The 17,270-nt window shown below is 39.8% G+C and overlaps 2 long non-coding RNA genes across 2 annotated transcripts; one reads left to right on the top strand and one right to left on the bottom strand.

Annotated features, from left to right (window-relative positions):
- Positions 1-9,018: 9,018 nt before the first annotated feature.
- LOC126585248 (uncharacterized) lies at positions 9,019-9,501 on the bottom strand. The gene is made up of 2 exons (XR_007610381.1): positions 9,366-9,501; positions 9,019-9,269 (listed from the first exon to the last, which is right to left on the bottom strand). It is a non-coding gene; the product is annotated as an uncharacterized LOC126585248 (long non-coding RNA).
- On the top strand, positions 9,191-9,646 carry LOC126585249 (uncharacterized). Its single transcript, XR_007610382.1, has 2 exons — positions 9,191-9,306; positions 9,434-9,646. It is a non-coding gene; the product is annotated as an uncharacterized LOC126585249 (long non-coding RNA).
- The last annotated feature ends 7,624 nt before the right edge of the window (positions 9,647-17,270 follow it).

Here is a 17,270-nt window from a genome sequence, read left to right as displayed (position 1 = left end):
GGTATCGAATGAGGTTGAACCCCAACAAATGTGCCTTCGGCGTGGGCTCTGGCAAATTCTTAGGCTTCATGATTAGCCAACGAGGCATTGAAGCTAACCCCGAAAAGATCAAAGCAATCCTCGACATGAAAGAGCCAGTAACTTCAAAAGACATCCAAAGCCTTACTGGCAAGGTGGCAGCCTTAACCAGATTCATCTCTAAGGCCACAGACAGATGTGCTCTTTTCTTCAAAGCACTCAAGGGAAATAAGAAGTACATTACATGGACGGAGGAATGTGCCAAGGCATTCAGGAACCTCAAAGAGTACATGAGTAAAGCCCATATGCTCTCCAAACCAGAAGTTGGTGACACTCTCATTATCTATCTATCGGTTTCGGCTTCAGCAGTCAGTTCTGTTCTTATTTGAAATGACAGTGGTGTCGAACGGCCCGTCTACTATGCTAGCAAGGCCCTACAAGATGTGGAGACACGATACTCCAACATTGAGAAATTAGCTCTAGCATTGGTCACGTTTGCTCGAAAACTTCGCCCTTATTTCCAAGCACACGCCATCATCGTGCTTACCAATCACCCTCTTCGACAGATAGTCCAGAGTCCTGACACGTCTGGGTGAATGATCAAATGGGCGATAGCATTGGGTGAGTTTGACATCTCCTACCAACCAAAACCAGCCGAAAAGGGTCAAGCAGTAGCAGATTTCATCGCCGACTTCACATATCCTGTTGACATTGCTTCTACACCTGAAGCAATAGCTTCATTACCATCGGAAGCTCAGAAGATAGAATCAACAACCCCAGCATGGAGTCTGTATGTTGATGGCTCATCCAACCAACAGGGCTGCGGAGCAGGATTAGTCCTCACTACCCCTGACAAAGTGGCGATAGAATACGCTCTTCGTTTCAAATTCAAGGCATCGAACAACGAGGCCGAATACGAAGCCCTTTTAGCAGGCTTACGTTTGGCCAAACATCTTGGAGTTAAACAAATTGATATCTTCAGTGACTCCCAATTAGTGGTCAACCAAGTCACGAACAACTTTGATGCTAAGGATAGCTCCATGGCAGCATATCTTGCGCAAACACGACTTTTTCTCAAGCACTTCCACTACCAGATCACCCAAGTTCCTCGAGCGGCAAACAGTCATGCAGACGCTTTGGCCCGCCTCGCCTCAGCAGTGGAAGACAAGATTGGGAGAAAAATTCATGTCGAATTGTTGGCAGCACCAAGCACCATGGTCGCGGAAGTGTGCAATTTACAACAAGGAGATAGTTGGATCACCCCAATTTATAAATTCCTTGCCCATGGCACCCTCCCAAATGACAAAGTCCAAGCTAAGCAGATTCGATACAAGTCTGCTCACTACCTGATCATTAATGACCAACTCTACAAGCGCGGTTTTACCCTGCCCTACCTAAGATGCCTTACACCTGCGGAGGCGGAAATTGTCCTTCAGGAAATACATGAAGGAGTCTGCGGAGATCATGCTGGGTCTCGATCCCTAGCACACAAGACTTTTCGCCAAGGATACTATTGGCCAACACTCCACCAAGATGCCATCAGAATATCTCGCTCATGTGATAAGTGTCAACGCTACGCAACTATCCCTCACTCCCCTCCCGAGCCGCTCACTCCTATGATCAGCCCTTGGCCCTTTGCCCAATGGGGACTTGATTTGATCGGCCCAATGCCTGCAGGGAAGGGCAAGGTCCGCTATGCAATCGTTACAGTTGACTACTTCACAAAGTGGGCTGAAGTAGAACCCTTGGCAACCATTACTGAGGGAAAAATAGAAGACTTCGTATGGAAGAACATCCTCTGTAGATTTGGCATTCCTAATGCGATAGTCACGGACAATGGGCGGCAGTTCGACAACAAGAAGTTCAAGATGTTCTGCTCTAAGTTCAACATCAACTTATGTTTTGCCTCTCCAGCCCATCCCCAGTCTAATGGACAAGTCGAGGCCGTTAACAAAATAATCAAGCGCACTCTGAAAACTAGCTTGGACAAAGCTAAAGGTTGTTGGCCAGAATTCGTACCCCAAGTTCTTTGGTCATACCGCACTTCATATCGGACTTCCACAGGAGAAACTCCATTCTCACTTGCTTTTGGTACAGAAGCAGTTGTCCTGGTTGAGCTTGAGCAAGCAACATACCGAATCCAGAATTACATGGAGAGTGAGAACGACAAACAACTCACCCTCAACTTGGATCTAGTCGAGGAACACAGAAATCAGGCTCACCTGAGGAATGTCGACTACAAGCAGCGCATTTCCAACTACTACGACTCAAGGGTCAAACCTTGCTCTTTCAAAGTGGGAGACTGGGTACTGAAGAAAAGATTACTCTGTGATAGGGTCCCGAGTGAAGGAACACTCAGTCCTAACTGGGACGGACCGTTCGAGGTCGTCGGCATCAGCCGCCTTGGCTCCTACAAGCTCAGAAACTCCGACGGCAAGACCCTTGGCCATCCATGGAATGCTGACCACTTGAAGTACTATTACAAATAGACTCACATTGTACAAGTGTTAAGCTACAGCCGTTCGGCATCCTATGTAACAAAGACCATTTGGTATGAATTCAATAAAGAGGTGATTTAGCCAACTCGGCCCTAAACTCTTTTACATTCTGAGCAATGAAACACTCAAGTGTTGAAGCTTCAACGCAAATGTTTCCAATACAAAACAAAATCTAAGTATGTGTCAACAAGACTATACAAAGGATCTACATCATACATTCCAACACATTCATACATAAACATCATACATTCCAACACGTTCATACATAAACATCATACATTCCAACACATTCATACATAAACATTATACATTCCAATACATTCATACATAAACATCATACATTCCAACACATTCATGCATAAACATCATGCATTCCAACACATCCATACATAAGCCAACTGTGCTTCGAAAGGGTTCAACACACTTTGTGTCATTTTACATTTGCCACAATGTGCCTCGACACCTTGCCCTTATTCTCACCAACTAGGTGATGAAGGAACTCACCTTCGTACCACCAACTAGGTGATGAAATGTACAACCCGTACTCTAATATTAATTGAAAACTTGCCACCCTTATCACCAATCAGGTGAAGAAGGAACTCATCTTCATGCCACCAACCAGGTGATGAAATGTACAACGGGTACTTTCCTTCATGCCACCAACCAGGTGATGAAATGTACAACGCGTACTCTCCTTCATGTCACCAACCAGGTGATGAAATGTGATGAAAGGTGATTAAGGAATTCACATTCGTACCACCAACCAAGTGATGAAAGCAACCCACCATTCATTCCACTAACCAGAAGACGAGTGGTACAACTTGTACATGTGAACTCCTAGCATTCACAAATAATCAAAAACCATCAAGCTTTACAACTCAACTAGGGGAGCACTTATGCCTAACAAGAGCTATAGTCACCAACAAAGTCTTATTGCAAGCCAACAATGGCTTTAGTGCTTGGTATACGAAGATCAAGCTCTTCAGCCCTCTTGCATCTGCTTCAGACATTTCTCCTCTGTAACAATGCAAACACTACAACTCATAGAAAGCTTCAAACGCTCTTGATCAAGACTGTTCGAAGCAAATTCAATTTATATGGTTCATCCAAACCTTCGACTACTATAAGATGTGGCTTGCATCACAATCTCTCGCTTAACAGTATGGAAGCAAAATTTGTATACGTTGTCTCTCCCACATTTTCAAATTTCTAGTTTTCCCAAAAAAAAAAAAAAAAAAAAAAAAAAAAAAAAAAAAAAAAAAGAAGAGGAAATTGGAAATTGGGAAATTCAACAAAGCTTCATCAATGGAACACAACTACAATCCTCAAAAGCTTCGCACTATCTTCATCAAGATAGTGTGAAGCAAAATCAATTTATGGTGCCAACAAAAGCTTCATCAATGGAGGACAAATATCAATCTCAAAAGCTTTGCACTATCTTCATCAAGATAGTGTGAAGCAAAATCAATTTATGGTGCCAACAAAAGCTTCATCAATGGAGGACAAATATCAATCTCAAAAGCTTTGCACTATCTTCATCAAGATAGTGTGAAGCAAAATTAATTTATGGTGCCAACAAAAGCTTCACCTATAAAGCTTCAACCCCAAAGCTTCACCTATAAAGCTTTAACACCAAAAGCTTCACCTATAAAGCTTCAACCCTTCAACCCTTCAACACCAAAGCTTCACCTATCAAGCTTCAACCCCAAAGCTTCACCTACAATACAAAATTTCAACACCAAAACATATAAAAGCTTCACACACTCTTCATCAAGATAGTGTGAAGCAAAATCAATTCATGATGCCCAACAAAGCTTCAACCTCAAAACTTCACCTACAAAGCTTCAACACCAAAGCTTCACCAACAAAGCTTTTAAATATATATATATATTATTTTTAATTTTTATTTTTTCGGAAATTCGAAAATTCAAAAATCCGGAAATTTGAAAATTCAAAAAAAAAAAAAAAAAAAAAATCAAAAAAAAAAAGAAATAAAATAAAAAAAATAAATAAAATTGCCTAGGCCTCATCTTCTTTGGGCCTAACAACTTTCATAACAAATATATATGAAGAAGGAGTTTTGGGCTACCACTTAGAAAGGAAATGCCTCATTCGTCAACTCCCTCGACCAGAGACTTGGGGGACTCCTACCATATGCTACTGCACTTTGATACTCGGAAGTCTCACGACCACTTAGTGACTTGGATTTTTCAAGTCTCCAAACAAGAAGTTTTCCTCACTCGGGAAATTAAGGGAGCACTACCTCAACCTACATGCTTCACTCACAAAGTTTCAACATACAAGCTTCAACAAAAGGAAAAATTCAAAGAACTTAGTGAAGAAGGCCTTGGTGTATTTAACACAATACGTTGAAATGAAGCAAATCTTGTTTATTGATATTTCCGATAAGTTACAAATATGTACATATACATGAATCAAAATAAACAAACAAGAGGGAGCCTTCACGAAGGTTGCTTAGGGGAAGTCTCAGTAGTCGGTAGAGCCCCAGAAAGAGAAAGCACCGGAGGGTGGTTATCCGGAGCCTCAGTACTGGACAGAACCCCAGAAGGAGGAGGCATTGGAGGTTGATCATTTGGAGCTTTATTATGCGGTACAGCCCCAGAAAGAGAAAGCACCGGAGGGTGGTTATCCGGAGCCTCAGTACTAGACAGAACCCCAGAAGGAGGAGGCATTGGAGGTTGATCATTTGGAGCTTTATTATGCGGTACAGCCCCAGAAGACGAAGGCAATAAATGCCTTTGGAACAAACCCACAAACCTTTTATGATCAAGTAAAGCCTGACCATCAGATTCCTGCATCTGGTCAAGTTTCCTCTTCATGTTTGTAGCATAGTCATGCGCGAGCCTGTGCAACTGTTTATTCTCATCCTTGAGCCCTCTAATCTCCTGTTTGAGACTTATCACTTCAGCAGCCAATGATTCAACTTGGTGGGTTCTAGCAAATAGGCGTTGGGCCATATTAGACACAGAAGCTGCACACTGAACACTAAGAGCCAGAGAATCCTTAACAGCCAACTCATCAGACCGTTTGGAAAGTAGTCTGTTATCTCTGGGAGTGAAAAGGTTCCTAGCCACCACCGCAGCGGTCATATCATTCTTCATCACAGAATCCCCAACGGTAAGAGGACCAGTAGAGGATATGAAGGATGGGCGTCATATGTTGTCTGGAGAAGGCGTGGCTGCCTCTTCTCCAAGGTTTAAGTCAAAACGACGGTCGGAGGGGCCAGACATTTTCAAAGGTGTTGAAGAGAGAAGAGGTTAGACAAATCAAGATCTTAGAAGTGCAAGAAGGGAGCTTCTACTGGTGGAGATTCAGATGTGCTGTGGAACTTAATGCCAGCCTCTATAAAAATCTGCACTCGACGGAGCTTCAGAAATCGAAGAGGCGTTTGCTTTCTCAAAAGCTGGGTTGCTCAGAGACCACGAGGGCCGATCTAAAAAATCGAAGAGGCGCTTCCTTTCTCAAAAGCTGGGCTACTTAGAGACCACGAGGGCCGATCTCAGAAATCGAAGAAACACCTGCTTTTTCAGCCTCGTCAGCACCTGTCACATGCACACTCAGCTTTGCGGAAATTACGGGCAATCTGTCGAAGATTTCTGGTGAATTAGAAAGCACGTGAATCTTACTGTTCAATCATCACTCTCCACATGCACCATCAACTCCTCGGGTACCACATACCACTTTTTCAAAGTGCTCTGACAAAGTTAAAACACGTGAAGCCGGCAGCTCCCACTACATTGCTGTGACCAAGAAGGGTAAAGGAATAGCATTACTACTTGTTATTGGGAAATCCCTATATACATCGACCTCCCTCCTCAACGGACAGGCAAACCTGCAAAAATGCTCAACCCTTTCTCGCATTCGAGAATGCACCCTCAACATAACCTCTCAAAATACTCAACTTTATTTCCCCCTGATAATACCTCAGCAAATAAGCCACACCAAGAACAAGAGTATCTCATATCATCAGGGTCGAAAGCAAGAGTATCCCATATCATGCTTTCTCCCTGTCCTTGTCTTCGTCCTTGTCCACACCTGCAGAACAAAGAGAAAGAGAGCAGTCAGTCGGAACCTGAAATCAAACCTCCAATCTGGAACTGACTGCCTGAGACCTTTGCCTGGTTGCTTACTTAGCATTGCTCTCGAGAACTCATCCTCAAATGCTGTCAAGGTCATGAATTCCACCGGCACATACCTCATGACAGTTGATCAGATATTGGCTCTTTACACTGAAGGAATGTTCTGAAGGACCATTTAAATTCAAATGGTGCACACCACTTCTGCAATGCAAAAGATTGAAGCAGAAGGTTCAACGGTGAGCTGAAACAGATCACTATAGCACGACACCTTTCCATACCACATTCATTATTCCGTCAACAGCAAAAGTATCCCATATCATCAAGGTCGAACGTACTCTAGATTTGATGGACTTGTTTTGACCCTCAAATTCTTGAGTCGGCCTTATACTCTGAAGGGAACCAGAAAACCCTCTAGCACAGTTCAAGAATAAGCCTGTGGAAAGTTACTTTTCAAAAGCAAAAGTATCTCATATCATCTCTTCTCCATTTGCTTCTCCTTATCCTGGCAGCTGAATGAGAGACAAGGAGAAGGAGAACAATCAACCGGAAGCCAAAGTCGAACCTCCGATCCTGGGTTGCTTACTTGGAAGTTTGACTGCTTACCTTGTCTGTCACCTCTTTCGGCAGATCTCCTAGCTCGGCGACTTGTGGGACTCCTACTATAGGGTTTGTATCGCACTTGACCAAGCCCGAAACTACAAGTAAGCTTCAAGTGAAATTGATACATTACCTTGTGCATCTTCATCGGTTAAAGATATCACCCATGGATGGAGGAAAAGTACTTCCAGAGAAGATGCCACATCAACATATGAGACAGATAAGGCACGTGAAAATGATACCACACTTCAGTACTTAGAAGTTTCGTGATTACTCAATGGCTTGGATCTTGCAAGTCCCCAATCGATGAGCTTCCCTTACTCGGGAACTTAGGGGAGCACTGTTTGTACCATACTTGACCAATCCCGAAACTACTGAGCACCGGTCAACGTTATACCGTCAAGGACCCAGAAGAGCTTCCCTTCAACCAGGAGGCCAATCACAATGCGACACGTGTCGACATCAGAAGCCAATCACAGCTCGACACGTGTCAACATTAGAAGCTAATCACAACATAACACGTGTCAATGTTAGAACAAAACTAGAAACTCTCTTCTATAAATAGGGATCATTCTCCCACAATAATCTCTAATGTCATTTTGTATTAAACTATTCACTAGAACTCACAAAATGAGAGCTTGAACCTATGTATTTGTGTAAACCCTTCACAATTAATGAGAACTCATCTACTCCGTGGACGTAGCCGATCTGGGTGAACCACGTACATCTTGTGTTTGCTTCCCTGTCCCTATTCATTTACGTACTTATCTTCACTAGTGATCGAAGCAACCAAGCGAAGGTCACAAACCTGACACTTTCTGTTGTACCAAAGTCCTCGCTGATTTTGTGCATCAACATAAAGCATAAGGCGTTTTGGGTTATTAGGGAGTTAAATTTTCTCATGATTCTGCTAGGGAAAAGCGTAAGTTGTAACTTAACGAGCTTAAGAAAATTCTTAAAGATGCTTATGAAAGTTCCATGATTTACAAGGAAAAGACTAAGGCATTTCATGACAAACAAATTCTTAGAAAAGATATTCAGCTAGGGCAAAAAGTTTTGTTATTCAGTTCAAGGTTGAAGTTATTTCCAAGAAAGTTGAAGTTTCGTTGGAATGGACCTTATGTGGTTACTAAAGTTCATCCTCATGGGGCAGTTGACATTACAAATGAAATTAATGGCAATACATTCAAAGTAAATGGTCATAGGTTGAAACCATACTTGAAGTCACCCTTCAATATTGCACGTGAATCTTTAACTCTAAAGAAACCAGTGATCTAACCACCGGGCTTTTGCGACGTCTAGCTACAAACTTAAAATAAATCTCTTATTGGGAGGCAACTCAAATTTCTAAACTCTTTCCTTATTTTCTTTTCAATTTGATTTTTGATTTTATTATTAGTTTAAATTTCTAGATGCATTTATATACCTAAGTTTTCACTTAGTTTAAACCATTCAAAAAAAAAAAAAACAAAACAAAAAACAAACAAACAAACAAACAAAAAACACACAAAACACCGAAAAAAAATAGTAAACTTAAAAAAAAAAATATATGTTGTTTGCTTTATTTACCTAATTGATTTTAGCTCTGTTTTTAATTTTCAAAAAAACATTGAATAATTGCAGGTTGCAAACAAGGCAAATAAAGGTAAATTGTATTATATTGGATCATGCATCCAATAGCAAGTCTACATTAACATCAACCATATTCCTACATTATGTAGGAATTTAAAGCAATTAACATCATGAAATATTTTCAAAGATGCAAGTTTGGGGGTGGTTATTGCAGATCCAGTACCAAGGCATAATTTTGAGCAGTTATTGTCTGCAACTTAGTTTCACTATGCATGGATGAGGAGCCCAGTTAAATCACGGGTCCATACACCACAGAGTTGAGTACAGCTATTATTACCAGATCTACAACAACCAAACTTGTAGGGATGTGAAATTTTACCTCCTAGATGCACAAATCTAGGCTCATGGAACCTTTTGTTGTCTTTGTCTATTGAAGTTGGCGTGTTGCTTACTCTCCATTGGATCTAACATGGATTTGAGAATCCTGCACACATAAACAATCAACATGAGTATATACAAAGGTACATCAGCAATTTAATCACAGATTAGGGTTCATCATAATCTGAGGAAGAGATTTTACCTTGTCATCGTTTGGATCTGTGATGTTTGAGCTTTTTTTTCCTTACGTTGCTTTTGTACAATTTGCAGATTGAGGGTTTCCTGCCAAAAGTAAACAGATTCATGACTTATTGAGGAAACATGACTATTTTCTGCAGATCTGTCACTTATGCATTCAGAGATGAAAAATATGTCAATAATTCAGTTTGGGGGTGGATTCTTTTTCTGTCCTCAGAGCGGGTCAAGTTCCAAATGGTCCACATGTATGTTCAGGCTTGATCCAGGTCTTAATTCATATTTTTACTTGGGGCAAGCGTGTTCAGTACGAAATCCTCATCAGCATACAGATCCAAGTTTTTCAAGGAGTTAAATTTCCCAGTTATTAGTTATATTCAATTTGGGGGTGCCATCACAGATTATAACAAGTGAAATGCATTTGAATCCGTAAATGCTGAGCAAAACGAGAGCAGAAGGAAGAGATTTATACTTTCCAATGTGCAGAAGTCGCAACCTTGACGTTTATTTTGCCTTTTTGGTCCACTAGATATGCAGCTTCGACGTTCCTTTCTCTTAGATATAACTTGGATCCAAGTGTCCTACAACAAAATTTTTGCAGATCGGGGTCCTAACACATTCCAGAAAGCAAATTAAAGCCAAGGGCAGGTTTATGATGAGAAAGAGTATTTCGGCGAAAAATAAATGTTCACCAACATATTAAATTTTGACATGCGAGGGCTTATGTGGCATGTATCATGTGTCTCACAAATTGTACACATAACATGTGACTCATAAAAAAACTGGACTAGTCATCAAGAGGACACGTGTCAATGCTTGGCAAAAGGGAATTATTTGGTTTTAGTTTAAATTAAACAAATTATTTAATTTAAATTTAAATAAAATAAAAATGTCAAATCGGGAAGATTGATTTATTTGATTTTTATTTGATTAAATCAAATATGATTGATAGAGTAATCATGAACCAAGACACAAATCAAATCTTCCTTCTTTCGTTTGTTTGTTTCTGGTCCTTTTGTGGCTGCGGTGTTATGGCTGATCTGCTGGACCACTTGATGCATTTGCCTCTTCTTTCTTCTAATAGAATTGTCTCTTTAGGGAAAAGAAAAGAAAAATCCTTCTTAAACAAAACAAGTTAATAGAAAGCAGCTGACATTTTATTTCGTACTATAATACATGGTCAGGGAGTTTTATGAATGACTAATCCATATATTGGTGTTGTGGGTGCTAGGGGGCATTTGTAAAATGGTTTGCACTCTTTAAGGTATATAGATGTTCGTTTTTCGTAATAATCTATGCACTTCAAATGTTAGCAAGTCTTTTGTTTGCTTAAGAAGCAGCAGGTTACTAAATATTTTTGAAAAACATTGGTCGAATGATCAAATAAGGTTTAGCAAATTCCATCAACAAACGTTGTTCTAATCTGTATATTGCGAGTATATTTTCATTGCATATGAAAATATTTAGACTGGTGAATATGTTGTACAAATGCACCCCAATATTGAGACGTAAAAAATATTTTCCCAGTACTTGTAGTAGTTGAGTTGACGGCGGTTGGTATATAATAACTGAGGGTGTATCATAGCTTATCATTCACCACATGCCGTCAGTTACAAGTTAGTTAGTTGGTTAAGAAAGAGAGTGCTGAGTCATCAAATGTAAACAACTATATGTATAGCAAACCATGTGTAATCATTCATTCAATCCAATATATAGAAAGACTGTTCAGTTTCCTTTCTTTCTCTCTCTCTATTCCTTCCTTCCTTCTTCTTCGATTTCTCTCTAAGATTTCTTCTGCATTTCTTTAGTTGTTAAGATGGTATCGAGCTAGTGATTCTTCTGTGTGGATAATGGGTTCGTGTGCTACATCAATGGTGATTTTGGTGTTCTTCGTTTTGTGAGTTGAAGACAGATTCAGGTGAAATTTCTCTAATTTTTTTTTTCTTGGCCTGATTGTTCAAAGTTGTAAGCAAATATGTCAATTTGGAGGCACGAAGCCATTTCTGGTTTTCTGTAGTTTGTGAAGGCACGAAGCCATTTCTTGCGTCTTGATTTGTAGTGGGCACGAAATCTTTCTGGGTTTTTCTGTAGTTTGTGAAGGCACGAAGCCAGTTCTTGAGTTTTGATTTGTAGTGGGCACAAAGCCATTGGTGATTACTTTGCTGTAGATTGTTGTGGGCACAAAGTCATTTCTTGATTTGTGTAGTTTGTTGAATTGGGTGTTTACTGTTCTAGATTGAAGGTTCTTGAAGTTCTGTGTGTCGATTCTTTATTTTCTTACAAATTGTACACATAATGTCGTCATTTGTGAAAGTGGAGAGCCTTTTAGGCATGCTGACCATTAAGCTGAATGATAAAAAATTTGCGAAGTGGGTGTTTCAGTTTACTTCTGTTCTCAAAGGCTATAAACTGTTTGGTCATTTTGATGGTTCTATTTCATGTCCACCAAAGTATGTAGTTAGTACGGATCAAGGGGTTACAAATACAGTTTTTGATGCATTCTTGGAATGGGAGTCTGTGGATCTTGCTCTTCTGAGTTTATTGATTGCTACCTTGTCGGATAAGTCAATTGAGTATGTTTTAGGGTCTAGAACTGCGCATGAAGCTTGGATAAATTTGCAAGATCGATATGCATCTGTTTCTAAAGCTCGTGTTAATACCCTCAAGACAGAGTTTCAGACTATGCAGAAAGGGGCAAGTTCAATTGATCATTATCTGTCTCGTCTTAGAAATATTAAAGATCAGTTAGTTGCTGCTGGAGAAGTAGTCAGTGATAATGATTTTATTGTTGCAGCATTGTCTGGTTTACCAAGAGAGTATTCGGTTATAAGAACTGTAATTTTTACAAGAGATACAAATATGACGCTAAGAGAGTTTAGGGAGCAGTTATTGTGTGCAGAAAGAGAAGCTGATTCTGTTATTCAAAATTTGTCTCCAAATATTGCTGGGTTGTATATGCAAGGGAATTCTGGTTCTGGTTCTTATTCCTCCATGGCTCAAGGGTTTTCTAGTAACTCTACTAATGTGCCTTTCATTAGTGGAGGTACTTTAACACCAATACCAGGTGCACATTCTGTTTTTGGAGGACATTATAGTTCAGGAGCATCTTCTTCGAATGCTGTTCAGATGCCATCTCTTTTTCCACAGTCACAAGAACATTATAACTCAGGAGTATCATCTTCCAATGTTGCACAGATTCCATATCCGTTCTCTCAGTCTCAAGAACACTATAGCTCAGGGGCATCATCTTCAAATGGTGCACAGATGCCATATCCTGTTTCCCAGTCTCAAACTCCGATACATTTGCCCTTTCCACAGTTTTCAGCACTAGTGATGTTTCTTCCATCTTATCCCTTTCCACAGCATCAAGATTTAGGATATCATGAGAATGCCAGTGCTTATGGTTTTGTGGGGACAGCCAACACTCCACGACAGTTCCATAATAATGGTTCTCGACCTCAGTATGGTTCCAAGCCGAATGGGAATGGTGCATACAGATCTCATAATTATGGAAACAATAGAGGTGGTCAGTCTGGGGGCAGATCAAATGGAGGAAGCTGGCAATCTTGGTTTGGTAATACTGAGATAAAGCCTAACATAGTGCCTGAATGTCAGATTTGTTTCAAAAGAGGGCATACAGCCCCTAATTGCTGGAAAAGGCCTACTCAATCAAGCTCAGGTGGACAGGGTATGGAATGTCAGATTTGTGGCAAGAAAGGGCACAGTGCATTAGACTGTTATCACAGAAATAACTTTGCCTATCAAGGGACACCACCTGCTCCTACTCTCACAGCAATGCAAGCTCATGCTCCACCAATAGTTTTACCTAATGATTCCTGGATTATAGATACTGGGGCTTCTCATCACATGACTGCAAACATTGATTCTTTGCAACAAGTCACTTCATATGCAGGCAATGACAAAATTACAATTGGCAATGGTGAAGGTTTGCCAATCACACATATTGGGTTTACACATTTAAATACATCACCTTACTCTTTGATCTTGAGGAATGTTTTACATGTGCCAACTATAGTTGTGAATTTACTCTTAGTTAAACAATTGTGCAAAGATAACTTCTGCTGGTTCATATGTGATGATATAAATTTCTATGTGCAGGACAAGGTAACCAAAGCTGTTCTTTACCAAGGAAGGAGTGAGGATGGTGAGTTGTTTCGGATTCCAGTCAAGCTGTTCCCAAGGTGTTTGTCTCCATCAGTTCAGAAGTCAGTAGCATTACTTGGTCATAAGGTGAAGTCTACAGTGTGGCACCAAAGACTTGGACATCCCAGCAATGAAGTGCTTTTAGAGATGATGAAACTATCAGATATAGCTATTACAGTGGATGATAATCAGCATGTATGTTCATTCTGTATTTCTGGAAAAATGTCAAGGCAGGTGTTTTTAGATAGGACAAATACATGTACTTTTTCATTTCAGAAGGTTCACTCCGATCTCTGGGGTCCTTCACCAACTAGGTCTATAGAAGGATATAGATACTGTGTTAGTTTTGTCGATGAATTCACAAGGCATGTATGGATATTTCCTTTAATCAATAAATCAGAAGTTTTTGGTGTCTTTCAGAGATTTTTCAGCTTTATTCATAATCAGTTTAATGTTAGCATTAAATGTCTTCAAACTGATGGGGGTGGAGAGTTTATAAGTAAGCAGTTTGATGATTTCTTGAAACTTAAAGGTATAGTACATAAGATTTCGTGTCCCTACACCCCTCAACAGAATGGGATGGCTGAAAGGAAGCATAGACACATCATAGAGACTGCCATTACTTTAATGACCACTGCTCATTTGTCTCAGAACTTGTGGTTTCATGCCTGTGCACATTCTGTATATCTCATAAATAGGATGCCAAGTAAAACATTAGGGATGAAATCCCCTTATCAGTTGCTGTTTGGTACAAAGCCTAGTTTACAAGATATTAAGATATTTGGAACAGCAGTATATCCCTATATCCGACCCTATAATGAGAACAAATTGCAACCAAGGGCTGTTCAATGTGTGTTTGTTGGTTATGTAGAAGGTTATAAGGGAGCACTATGTTTTCATATGCAGTCTCAGAAACTGATTATATCCAGGCATGTTATACATGATGAGAGTGTGTTTCCTTACAAAGTCCTGAGTTGTACTACAAAGTTTTCTTCTTTGAGTAAATCTTTCAGAGATAGATCTGTGAATGGTCCTATTATTGTTACACTTCCAGTGCAGCCTCGTTCTGGTGCTTTTGATGGAAGAAATATGACATCTGATTCAGTAGGTGTAAGTTCTCCACATTCTATCAGTGCACCAGCTAATGAGATTAGTGCAAGTACAGTTGGGACAAGCCCTCATATTTCAACAACAACATCTTCTCCGTCAACTGAAACAACTCATTCATCCCCTCCACACACAGCTTTGATGTTACCTGTCCACAATCCTGCATAATTAGAGGTAACTCTTCCTCTAATTTCTTCTGAAGTATCTGAGCATATTCAATCTGATAATTCTGTTCCAAGGATGCAAACTAGGTTACAAACAGGGGCTATTTCAAGAAAAGATTATTCAGCCTTTATAGCTAGTTTTCCTCAGTTGTCAACTTTACAGATTAATGAACATGATAACTATGGTACTGAGGGGTTTTCCTTTTTGGCTCAAATTAATGATCTAGCAGAACCTACGAACTTTCGAAGTGCAGCTACAAATATTAATTGGCAAAGAGCAATGCAAGAAGAGTTCGATGCATTGAAAGGTCAAGCCACATGGAAGCTTGTCCCTCCACCTACACACAGAGCAATTATTGGTAGCAAATGGGTTTACAAGCTGAAAAAGAATCCTGATGGGTCTATTTCAAGATATAAAGCTAGATTAGTAGCTCAAGGGTATAATCAAGAGCATGGACTAGATTATTTTGAGACATTCAGTCCTGTTGTGCGACATACCACAGTTCGGTTAATCATTTCTCTTGCAGCTCAATTTCAGTGGGAATTAAGACAGTTAGATGTTAAGAATGCATTCTTGCATGGTGAATTGGAGGAAGAGGTTTATATGAAACAACCACAAGGGTTTGTGGATTCTACTTATCCTGGATATGTATGCAAGTTAATGAAGTCTTTGTATGGCTTGAAACAGGCCCCACGAGCATGGAATGCCAAATTTACAGGATACTTACCTGCAATGGGTTTTCAAATGTCTCAATCAGATACAAGTTTATTTGTGAAACATGATGGCACTGATATTGTTGTTCTATTACTATATGTAGATGACATCATTCTCACTGGATCCAATAAGAATCAGGTTCAAGCTATAATTCAGGAACTTGGAGATGTGTTTGAATTAAAGGATATGGGTAGATTGGCTTATTTTCTGGGATTACAAGTTGAGTATAAAGCCAATGGGGATATTTTCATCAATCAGTCTAAGTATGCAAGAGATTTGCTTCATAAAGCTGGAATGGATGGCTGTAAACCTACTGCAACTCCATGCAAGCCTCATACTCAACTTATGCCTACTGAAGGTACGATTTTAGAAGACCCAAGTGCATATAGGAGTCTAGTTGGTGCTTTGCAATACCTAACTTTTACTAGACCTGATTTGTCCTATGCTGTGGGTGTGGCTTGTCAATATATGAACACTCCTACTGATATACATTTTGATCTAGTTAAAAGAATCTTAAGGTATATACAAGGTACTTTGCAGTGTGGAATTACATATTCAACATCACAGGACACATCCTTAACTGTTTTCTCAGATTCTAATTGGGCTGCCGATCCGAATACAAGGAGATCTGTTACTGGGTTTGTGGTTTTCATGGGGTCCAATCCTATATCGTGGCAGTCTAAGAAGCAAGCCTCAGTCTCAAGAAGTTCAACGGAGGCAGAATATAAAGCCTTGGCACATTGTGCAGCTGATATTGTCTGGATACGACTACTGTTAAAAGATCTACATCAGTTCATGTCTGAACCACCATTGTTGCAATGTGACAATCTTTTTGCTTTAGCTCTCTGTTCAAACCCTGTATTTCATACACGAATTAAACATTTGGACACGGATTTTCATTTTGTTCGCGAAAAGGTTCAAAGGAAGGATTTACAAGTTCAGTATGTGCCTACTGACCATCAGACTGCAGATATCTTGACAAAAGGGTTGCATGGTCCTGCTTTTATTCACCATTGTTGCAATCTCAGACTAGGTTACCCTAGCTGAGATTGAGGGGGGATAATAACTGAGGGTGTATCATAGCTTATCATTCACCACATGTCGTCAGTTACAAGTTAGTTAGTTGGTTAAGAAAGAGAGTGCTGAGTCATCAAATGTAAACAGCTATATGTATAGCAAACCATGTGTAATCATTCATTCAATACAATATACAGAAAGACTGTTTAGTTTCCTTTCTTTCTCTCTCTCTATTCCTTCCTTCCATCTTCTTCGATTTCTCTCTAAGATTTCTTCTGCATTTCTTTAGCTATTAAGAGTATACAAGTACTACTTTGCAAGAAAATTTTGTTTGGACTATTTTTGTAAATGACAAAGTTACGCATCTATCATCAGTCACCACTGTTTTGTATAATGAGCTGGAAGAATGTTGCAAATTTTGTTGGGAAAGTATATTTTCACTTAATGGTGGATAGAAATTGATAGGAGCATATTTATGCACCTTAGTTAACTAGTTCTTATGCATTTTCGTTATGTTTTCTTAGTTTAAAGTAGTCTTTTAAGCTAGTTTCATATGTTTTCAGGTTTAAGGGCATATTACATAAAAGGATGCAAATTGGAGCCTTTTGGAGCAAAATGGAGCTTAGATTGGAAAGTACATGCTTGGAGCACAAGGAATGGACGAGTTTGAAGGCCAAAGGAGCTTAAGAAATGAAGAAATGAAAGTGAAGAACAAAGAATTTAGAATTGGAAACCAAAGTTTCTA

This window comes from Malus sylvestris, chromosome 10 (assembly GCF_916048215.2).
Source record: "Malus sylvestris chromosome 10, drMalSylv7.2, whole genome shotgun sequence".
Classification (NCBI taxonomy): domain Eukaryota; kingdom Viridiplantae; phylum Streptophyta; class Magnoliopsida; order Rosales; family Rosaceae; genus Malus; species Malus sylvestris.
The sequence above is the reverse complement of the archived record's forward strand: the minus strand, read 5'-3'. Positions and strand labels throughout refer to the sequence as shown.